Raw genomic sequence first — 9711 nt, forward strand, 5'->3', positions numbered from 1 at the left:
ACACACTCACTCATAGACACACATATACTCACACACATCCACACTCAACACACACACATTCATAGACACAGATATACTCACACACACATACATGCACACATACAGATACATTTTACACATAGTATTATGCCCTCATCATTGAGCAATAAAATAAAGTTTGTTTTTATTGTTGTTGTTTATTTTTTGGGTTTTTTTTTTATTGTTGTTTTTGAGTCAGGGTTTCTCTGTGTAGCCTTTGCTGTCCTGGACTCACTCTGTAGAGCAGGCTGGCCTCAAAACTCACAGAGATTGGGCAGCCTCTGCCTCCCCAAGTGCTGGGATCACAGGTGTGTGCCGCCGTGACCGGCTAAATAAAAAAGCCTTTTAAAGGATGGGAATCATTGGTTTTTCCCGTAGAAGAAAAAGCACTGTCCTTGAAGCATCCAGCAGGCTCTAGTGTCCAGTGACACTGTGTCCAGTGCCCTACACTCTCAGTCCCAGGACTGTCCCTGTGAGTGGGAACTCCCTGGGCACGGGTGGCACACATCACACTTCCGGCAGACCCTCCCATCCGCTCTGCTCTGAGGCATCTATCTTGAGGGCAGTGTGCTGTCTCTATGAGGCCAGCCCCGTCCTGTTTCTTGACACCACTTGGTTCTGCTGTGTGAGGCCCACTTCCCAGGGTATTTCCTGTGGACACAAACAGCAGCAGGAGCTCTGTGCTGAGAAGGATTCTGATGTCTTATCCGTGGCAGCCTTATCGATTAGTGATGTCTGCCATGGAACTAGGGAATGGTCAAGGAAGGAAGGCTGATTCAGAGCCCAATGTACCCTCTCCCCCTGCCACGTGGGACCATCAGAGTGAGAGGTTCAGAGAGGGGAAGCTATCTGCCAGGGTGACACAGCGACACCAGCAAAATCAGAATGAGAGTGGCCCCGCCTCTCTCCTTCCATCAGGGTACACAGCGTTTCCTAAACAGGACCCAGGGTACCTGTGCTCCAGAGTTCCAGTCAGTAGCTGTCACACTGCTTACACCATATTTCTCCCAAGGAGCCCATAGTGATCGCACACCAGGAAAACACAGGGTAGGCAGAAGAGGCTCAAGGCACGAAAAGGAAATGGTAACATTAACAGGAAGCCAAGAGTCCAAACGGTCCCTAACAACCCTGTGCTGAGCAGTTGCTAGGCAACTGGCAGCCCAAGCGAAGAGGAGACTACAGAGCTATGTGTTTCGGAACCAGTCTCCTCAGAATTCTCCTGGGAACCACACTCTCCCCAGGGCTCACCCCAACAGAGCCATGTTTTCCCAAAGATGGGCCACCAAGCAGGCTCAGAGCTGCCGACTCTTGGATTATCTGTCCGTGGAAAATGGCAGTGGAATGCAGTGTGGTCCAAGAATTAAGGTCGCCGATGACAGCCTTGCTTCCCAGGCAGCTCATTTTTCTTGTGCAGTGTTGAAAGTTGCAGAGTTCAGAACTTGGCCATCCATGATCCTTTAGCCTTCTCCATGCCCAGACAGGGAACTGTCTGAACGGTTTAAGTCAGTCACTGAGCTGAGGTCCCCCTAAGCTCTCCACAGAGTGACTCAGGCTCATTCACCTGTCCCTCACCCTCTCTCTCCAGACACCGAGGACATCTCAAACCTCCCACATCATCGCCAACTGCCCCTTCCTCCGATTGCCTCACCTGCGCCTGCTGTACCTCGGGAGGCGACTCCTGTGTTCCCAGGCCTGAGTCCTGCCTCAGCCTTCTCCCTTGTGCCATCTTCTGCCCTCTCTACCATGCAGCGCCAAACAGTGCCCAGTACAAGCGTCCCTGCCCGGCATGACTCCCAGCCTCCCCTCACCCTCCTCCCCTGCAGCTGCTTCTGCAGCAGCCAGCTGCTCACTCTCAGTATAGCCATTTGACAAGATCTCAACCCGGGCAGGCTGCATCAACTGAGTCCTCTTCACCTGCTACTGGCGGCTCTCATCGCTTCCCACACATGGCGCCCGCCCACCCTCGCCTCCCCTTCCTCCTCTCCACTCTGCAGAGCAAGGACACTGCCTTCCTCCCGGTTAAAGGGTCCCCGGTGCCTTGCATACAGTCGATGCTCAATAAACACACACTGTGTGGGCATCTCAAGCTGCACGGCGACAGCTCCCAAGGGGATGCGGGGCAGCTGCGGAAGCCCTGAGCTGTGGCTGGTCTCCTGGAGGGCTGACAGGACAGAGTCAGGCTCAATGGAGACCCCTGAGGTCCCCACAGCATCTGCTCAACTGTCAGAGGCCCTCCACCCCGTTACCTGACCCCTGACGAAATAAAGCCATGGGGCCACATCACAGCAGGTTTCACCTTAGATCGTCCCCGGTTAGAAGTTATCCATACTGTGGCACACGCAACCTCTCTACCTATCTGCTGAGTCCTGAGGAGGGGAGATTGACGGAGCACTCTTCTGGGAACTAGTAAGGCGAGCAGACTTCAGGTGAGGGTGGAATAAGTCAGAATCACAGTTTCGTCGCAAAACACTGACTGACCAGTGATTGTGGTAAAAACCAAACCAAACCAAACCAAACAAAGCATGGCAGCCACCCTAGCAGGAGCACAGGTTTGTAACTGGCCGGACTTAACTCCTTTTCAGAGCACCGTCGTTCCTGCAGTTGTGACAGATCGTCTGCGGCTTTAACTTAATTAACTCCACTTAGCTTATGCACATGTCTGTATGCGTTGGGTATGTATCTTCACATGTGTGTGCTTATCTGTACATGTCTGTGCATCAGCCAATCGCGGCAGCTTGTCAGTGGCTTGCAGTTTCACTCTGTCTTTCTCTCCCCCTCCCCTTACATACATACACACACACATACATACATGACATTCAATGGTGCAGGCGAGCCTCAAACTTGTAATTGCCCCCCTTTGCACTCCCAACTGTTGGCCTGATAGGCATGTGCCACCATCTCTGGCTCTAGATATATACATTTATATATTTATGTAATATTTATATAATTTCCATTTATTTATATTATTACATATTTGTGTACTTATTTTTATTGTTTCTATTTATTCAGTGATGAGGCTTGAACCTTAAGCATCTCTGAACTATGTTCGAGACCAGCTTTTGAGGTTTTGTATTTTGAGATAACATCTCCCTAGGTTGCACAGGCCAAACTTGAATTCACGCTGAAGCCCAGACTGACCTTGAACTTGCCATCCTCCTCTCTCCTAGGTTGCTAGGGTTCCTGGTGGAAGCCCCTGGGGCTCGGCTTGTAGGCTTTGAAGGTACAAAGGGGACACTTTATGCTCAGTGCCACTGTTTCTTATGCAGGAGTGGGGTCAAGGCAGGATTTCCAGAATGGCTCTTGTGGGAGGCTGACAGCCTTCCTCCGAGTAGGTGGGAGGTCTTCGGAATGATCATGAGTCAGATCCAACCCTTCCTCTGCTTGTTTGCCCTTCCCACAAGAAAGCGTTCCTCTCTCTGCCTCCAAATCTGTAGGATGAGCCACAGTGCTGAGCTCGGGAAGACCACCTGTGTTGCCCTCAGAATACGAGGTATGTGGCCCAGGCCCATGCTTTGAACCAGCTGGCAGTATTATTTTAGAAGGTTCTGGAATCTTTCAGAAGCAGAGTGTGACTGGAGAAAGTGGTCACTGGCAGGGTGGGGCTTTGAGGGGGTATTCCTGTACCCAAGCTCCTTCCCTGCCGTTGGTTTCCTGTCCACGTGGTGGGCCACCTCCTCCTCTATACCCCTGCCACCATGGTGGACAGAACCTCTGAGCAAAACAAGCCCTTCTTCCCCTAAGTGATTACGTCAGACATTTTGTCACAGAGATAAGAACAGTAATGAGTACCCCTCCCTCTGCTCCGCTGTCTCGGGGGCAGGCTCAGGATGGGAGGATGGTGGCATACCCTCAGATGCACAGCCAGCATACCAGAGGTCCTCCTTAGCAGAGGCCCCCCGCACAACTGGAACCAGAGACACACAGTCCTGTGTTTATGGGAACAGGGCGCTGTCCAGGTGAAGCCATGTGCGGTGGACAACCTCAGGACAGCTTAGGCTAATGCTAAACTGCTGGGCCATTTATTCAAGACAGCTGGCTCAGCCTCTGTAGATTTCACTTCCCTGAAGGACTAGCTGTGACCTTTCACCTCTGCTACAACCTCTCACTTCTATTGCAACCTCTCACCTCTGAGATGAGGCAGGTGCTGCCCAGGTGTCAGGCCTTAAAAAATATATAGGAAAATTGAAGCTAGCCATATTCTGGGCAGCCAGTTTGGGGCCTCCCAGAGTTGCCAGGCCACACACATCCTTAAGTGCCCTATGCCCTTGGAGCAATTTTCAGCTGACAGTCCTCAGGGAAAAAGCAGCTCAGGCCATTGAACACTTTTCTTGTCTTATGGCTCAGGATACAGTTGCAAGGTGGCAGCTATGGGTTTTAATTTGCCCTTTCTGTGGAGTTTCGCATTTGGGTTTGATAGCATTTTGTTCTACTGAGACTCATGTAGCCCATCTCTCTCTCACTCTCTCGCTCTCTCTCTCTCTCTATATATATATATATATATATAGAGAGAGAGAGAGAGAGTTTTAATTTTTTAAAACTAATCTGTGGTCTTTGTTGAGTTTCCCAGGGTCAAGAATGTCATGAACCTTGACATTGGAATTTGGTGATATACCTCAGTGAACAAGCATTGCTCTCAAATACAACTTTTAAGTGTCACCTCTTTCTCTGCTTCCTGCTGTTTCTCGCTCCCTCTCTGACATCCCCTCTCTGTTTTTCTTCCTCCCTACCCCCCTCTGTTTCTCTCTCCCTCTTCCCTCCCCCTCTCTCCATTCCCACTCCCTTTTCCCCTTCCCAATCTCTCTCTCTCCCTTTTCATGTTGGCTTTTCTTTCTCTCATCATCCCTCCTTCTCTCTGCATCTCTCAAATACTCCTTTTCATCCCCTTCTCTGCCCCGTTTCAGAAGCATTCGACTCTCCTTCACTCTCAGTTCTCTTCCTCTCTCTCTCCTTTTCCTTCTTCTCTCCATGTGAAACTCCAGCCTGCTGAGGGAGAGCAAAACGGATCAGTGAGAAGGCCGTTTTCTATACACGCAGGGGAGTGGCTGTGCCTGCCACACTGGGTTCCAGTTGGGGAGAGACACTGGGGTCTGTTGGAGGCAGAGAACAGGGATGAGAGCAAACAAGCTGGTTACTGTAGTTTCTTGGACAAACAGATGGAGGGCTGTCTGGTGGATTCTAGGCAGAGGAGATCTGGGTTATCCACTGCCCATCTGTGCTGGCTACTTTAATGTCACCTTAACACAAACCTAGACATATCTGGGAAAAGGGAATTGTAACTGAGAAAATGTCTCCATAGGATTGGCCTGTGGGCAAGTGCATAGGGCATTTTTCTGACTGATGATTGATTGTGCTACCCCTGGGCAGGTGGCCCTGGGTGGTATAAAAAAACAGGCTGAGCAAGCCATGGGGAGCAAGTCAGTAAGCAGCATTCTTCCATGGTGTCACTTCAGTTCCTCCCTCCAGGGTCCCGCCCTGACTCAGCACAGGGTGATTCAGGTTTGACGACAATGCCCTGAGTAGTAGAATCCTGGTAAAGTGAGCAGGTACTTGGGGCTACACTGGGATCCAGCTGATTTTCTCCCCAAGGCAAAGAGGCTCCTGTCTGTAGAAACCAGCCTACCTGGAAAGGGCAGCCAACAGTGCCCAAGATGCCAAAACACAGAAAATAAAATTACAGTTTAAATATCATGGCAAATCCTCTCCTTACTTTCCTCTCTCCCTTCCTGTCTCCTCCACCTCTTCTGACACTCTCTTCCTCCTGCCTCTCAGAGCCTTGCAAAGATCTTATCATGCGCATTCAGGCGGTTATAAAAGGCTGAGTGATGCCACGAGAGGACCAGTGGCAACAGGAGGAACCAGGAAAGCAGAGCCCCAGCGCTGGGTGACTGGATGCAGATTCTGCTGGGGGACAAGGAACCCCACCCCACTGCCCTGCACATCTGCGCCCAGCACGGTGACTCCCACTAAGCGCCCCTCTGATGCTGGCGGCTGCTGCTGCTGCTGCTGCTGCGTGATCTCCAGCCCTGCCACTGTCCCGTGGGTTGGCTGTTTTACCCAGGCCTAGAATTACCCAAATCCCCTTAAATACACGGTTGCAAATGAGGACAGTGGGGTGGGGGGGGAGGGCAATAATTGTGACAGTAACTCACAGGGCTAGGCCTGACACGTCTCTAATTGCCTGCTAAAATTGTCGCTGTCTCCTAAAGTGCAAATTATCACCCGAAATGACAAGAGTAATGAATGAGGGGCTCTGATGTAATGCAACAATTAGCCCTCAAAGACACTGTCTAATGCGGAGAGGCAGGGCTCCCACTCCTCGTTATTAAGTGCCTGATAATTATTTAATTATCTATCTGCCAGCATGATTTACTTGGTTTATTTAGCTGCAGATGTGGGCAGGAGCACTCGGGTTTAAGGTCAGAGGAAGCCACCCCGACGCTCGACGCCACCTAGGGCCATTTGGGTGCTAGGGGCTGCTCCTTGCCTGACGCCCCTAAATGGTTCTGGCAGCCTGCACACAGGGTCAGAAAATTGTTCCCTCTTCATACCCGGCCCTGACTGAAGGGCCGGGGCTCTGGAGGACCAGAGCTGAGGAGCCCGGTGTTCCCTTGACCCGTTGGAGGCAGGAGGACAGATTATCTGGGAGACATGGTTGTCCTCACCAACTTGACTGTTGCACCCCCTAAGCTGGGCACGGGGCCAAGTCTCACACCAGCCTGGGCGCATGTCATTCTCATGAAAGGAGACAGAGGGAGCTGGAGAGAGGAGGAGAGCAAAGAGCCTCTCTGATGCTCAGAGGACAGCCACAGTTCCTTGGTCAAAGTCCCATGGCAAGTGGAAGGTTGAATGAGCCAAGATGGCTCTCACCCTCTCAGAACCACTGTGCACCCCGATAGGGATCCTGGCTCATGCCTGAAATGGGGAGAGGTGAGGACTGAGGAGGACCAGTGTACCGGCTTTCACATCACAAAATGACTGATGGAGACAAAAAGAAGAGACCTAACCCATCTGCCTGGACACAGGAAGCCAGAGCACCCAGTGGAGAGTGTTCCAGGAAGACACTACAGGCTGTGCAAGGGACTGGTGACCCAAGGTGCCTCAGCCCCTCCTCGGCCCCGTTTCCTCATTTGTGAGGACTCAAGTCTTGGCCGAGATGACGGATGCTGGAGACCGGAGCCACAGGAAGACTAAGTTCTCAGGGTGACCCCAGTTCCCACGGGCAGATCCTCCACCCCAGATCAGCCAGGACAGGACTTGAGCACACAGAGGTGACAGATGCCTGATGTGACGGAGATGCTGATCATCCTGGCTCTGTCATTATGCATGAGACACATGTTATCAAAACACCACACTATGTGCCACGAATATGCATAATTATTACATGTCAATTAAAATAATAATTAAAAATGCCCTCAGCATCAGGCAGTCTCCATGAAGCACAGTGTGGAAATTCTCTGATAGATGTGTTCGTGTCTGTCACCACCCAGTGGCCTGATCTTGCTCCCACCTGCCCAGACACCCAACCAGAAGAAAAGTCTCGAGGTGACAGGGGCCTTGGCTCACTCCTGCACCTGTTCCCTACCCACCAGGGTGGCCTGGTGTGTTCCCAATGACCCTGATGTCGCTCACTTCACACCCTGCCCCCACCTTCAGCACACAAGGCTCCCGGGTCCCAGCCAACAGTCCACTCCTGGGACAGCTTCCCAGGTCTCCATGTTAGAGGGAGAAACCTGGAGCCCCCTCCAGGCTCACCAACAGCACCTCCCATTTCTGGGCACATCTGTCCAACTTCTACCTTCTTTGAGTATCAGGGCCTACAGGTCTCTGTCTGCGGGAGTTGTCTGTGACTGGAGCAATCCCCAGGTTGACCATGCATGGCACTGTGAGAGACAGCTGTGGGCCGCCAGGAGCTCTGGCCGCACAGCTGCTGTGCTGTGCTCTCCAGGTGCAAGATGGAGGCCAGCTACAAGCTCATCTCCAAACAAGCCATATCTCTGATCCACTCTCACTAGGTTAGCCCTGGCTGCTGTTCGTTGACCAGGTTCTGCCATGTATGGTAAATGAATGCATCAGCCAATGAATGAATGAATTTTCATGAACATGCAGGTATGAATGAATGAATGAATGAACGAATGAATGAATGAATCAGAGCCACAAGCATTCTCAAGTCATTTCTGAGAAACTGATGTATATGGGGTGAGACAGACCCAGGGGTGAACACTGGTCCACTCAGTGGCCGGCATCAGACCTCATGAGCTGGGCCTCAGTCCTCCCACCTGTCAAGTCTGGAAAGCACCTGTCACCTCCCAGCTCACACAGGCTGCATATTTCTGTTTTATGGTACCTTAACTATGAAAACATTTTAGGATAGCCAACGGGCTTCTGAAGCAGACGTCTGTGTCCTCGCCCTGTCAGCCCACGTGTATGGAGCTGTCTGGGCAACCACATCGGTGGAGCTGTGGAGAGAGCCACAGCAGAATGACAACTCACCTGCTGCGAGGCAGCCTTAGAAACCCAGGCGCAGCAGGCAGACAACACTCTCTCGCCGCCCCGTGCAGGGCGCACTGAGGTTTTCTTTTATTTGTGGTCGTTCTCCTCCTATGCCGTGGCAAACACAAGACTTTATAAATATTTCAAATGCTAATAATTTGTGTGGTCCCTGCTTAGACTTTTAAATGAATCTAAGGGCATTTCTCCAGAACCCTGCCATGCTACAGCAGGGAAAGAAATACTGCTGCCTCCTTTTTGAGACAGGGCTGCGGTGGAGAAGGGGCCAGAGGCTACAGCAGTGGGTACCGGCTGCTTCTGTCTTTCCCACACACCTAGCAGGGAAAGGACTCTCTAAACCCAGGCCCCACGTCAGAAAAGCCAACAACGAGTATTAGTATTCCAGATGCTCCTGGATTCTGATCCCAACTGCTACAAACCTGAGCTGCGTTGCCTCAGGCAAATGTCTCTACCTCTCTGAACCTTTTTTCCTTTCATGCAAAGTAGCATCTACCCCAGCCTGGCACACACCACAAACTCAATGTGCAGTAACAACTGTGTTCAAGTGAAATCATTCCACGCCCATTAGAAATAGAAATTAACGTCTTGTCTGCATTAACCACCCTGTGTGGCTCAGGGAGAGGGTGAAAGACACGTTACTCAGAATGTGGCTCAAGATGGCTTGGGGAAAGAACAGCTGTGGGGCAGCTCCTAGGAGAGCCTGCAGCCCCTCCTGAAACTCACAGCCCAAGACACTGAGACCTCACCCACAATCTACAGGGGGCAGGGACAGGACTAGGTGTGCCTGGAGAGCCAGACCCAAAACCTTCTGTGATCTTGTCAACCTGATGGGTTTTTAAATCACCATGGAAACAAAGATGGGCTATCTAGATTAGGATATAGGCAGTGCCACCCCATGGGGTCCTGGACACTGAATAATAAGGAGAGAGAGAGAGAGAGAGAGAGAGAGAGAGAGAGAGAGAGAGAGATATGAGCATACATGTTCATCACCCTGCTGCTTCAGGATGGACACAGCGTGACCATCATGGCGACTGTGTACCCTAGAACTGTGAACGAAACAAGCCTCTGCCAGCTATTCTGTCACACAACAGCTAACAAATGTCCCCTCCAAAGGCTCCTCGGTGTCCCAAGGCAGTACGCTGGGGTCTGAATGTCCCAGAAAGGATTCTCTGATGAGAGTGCGGG

The sequence above is a fragment of the Psammomys obesus genome, unplaced genomic scaffold (assembly GCF_907164565.1).
Source record: "Psammomys obesus unplaced genomic scaffold, mPsaObe1.curated_primary_1811, whole genome shotgun sequence".
NCBI classification, from domain to species: domain Eukaryota; kingdom Metazoa; phylum Chordata; class Mammalia; order Rodentia; family Muridae; genus Psammomys; species Psammomys obesus.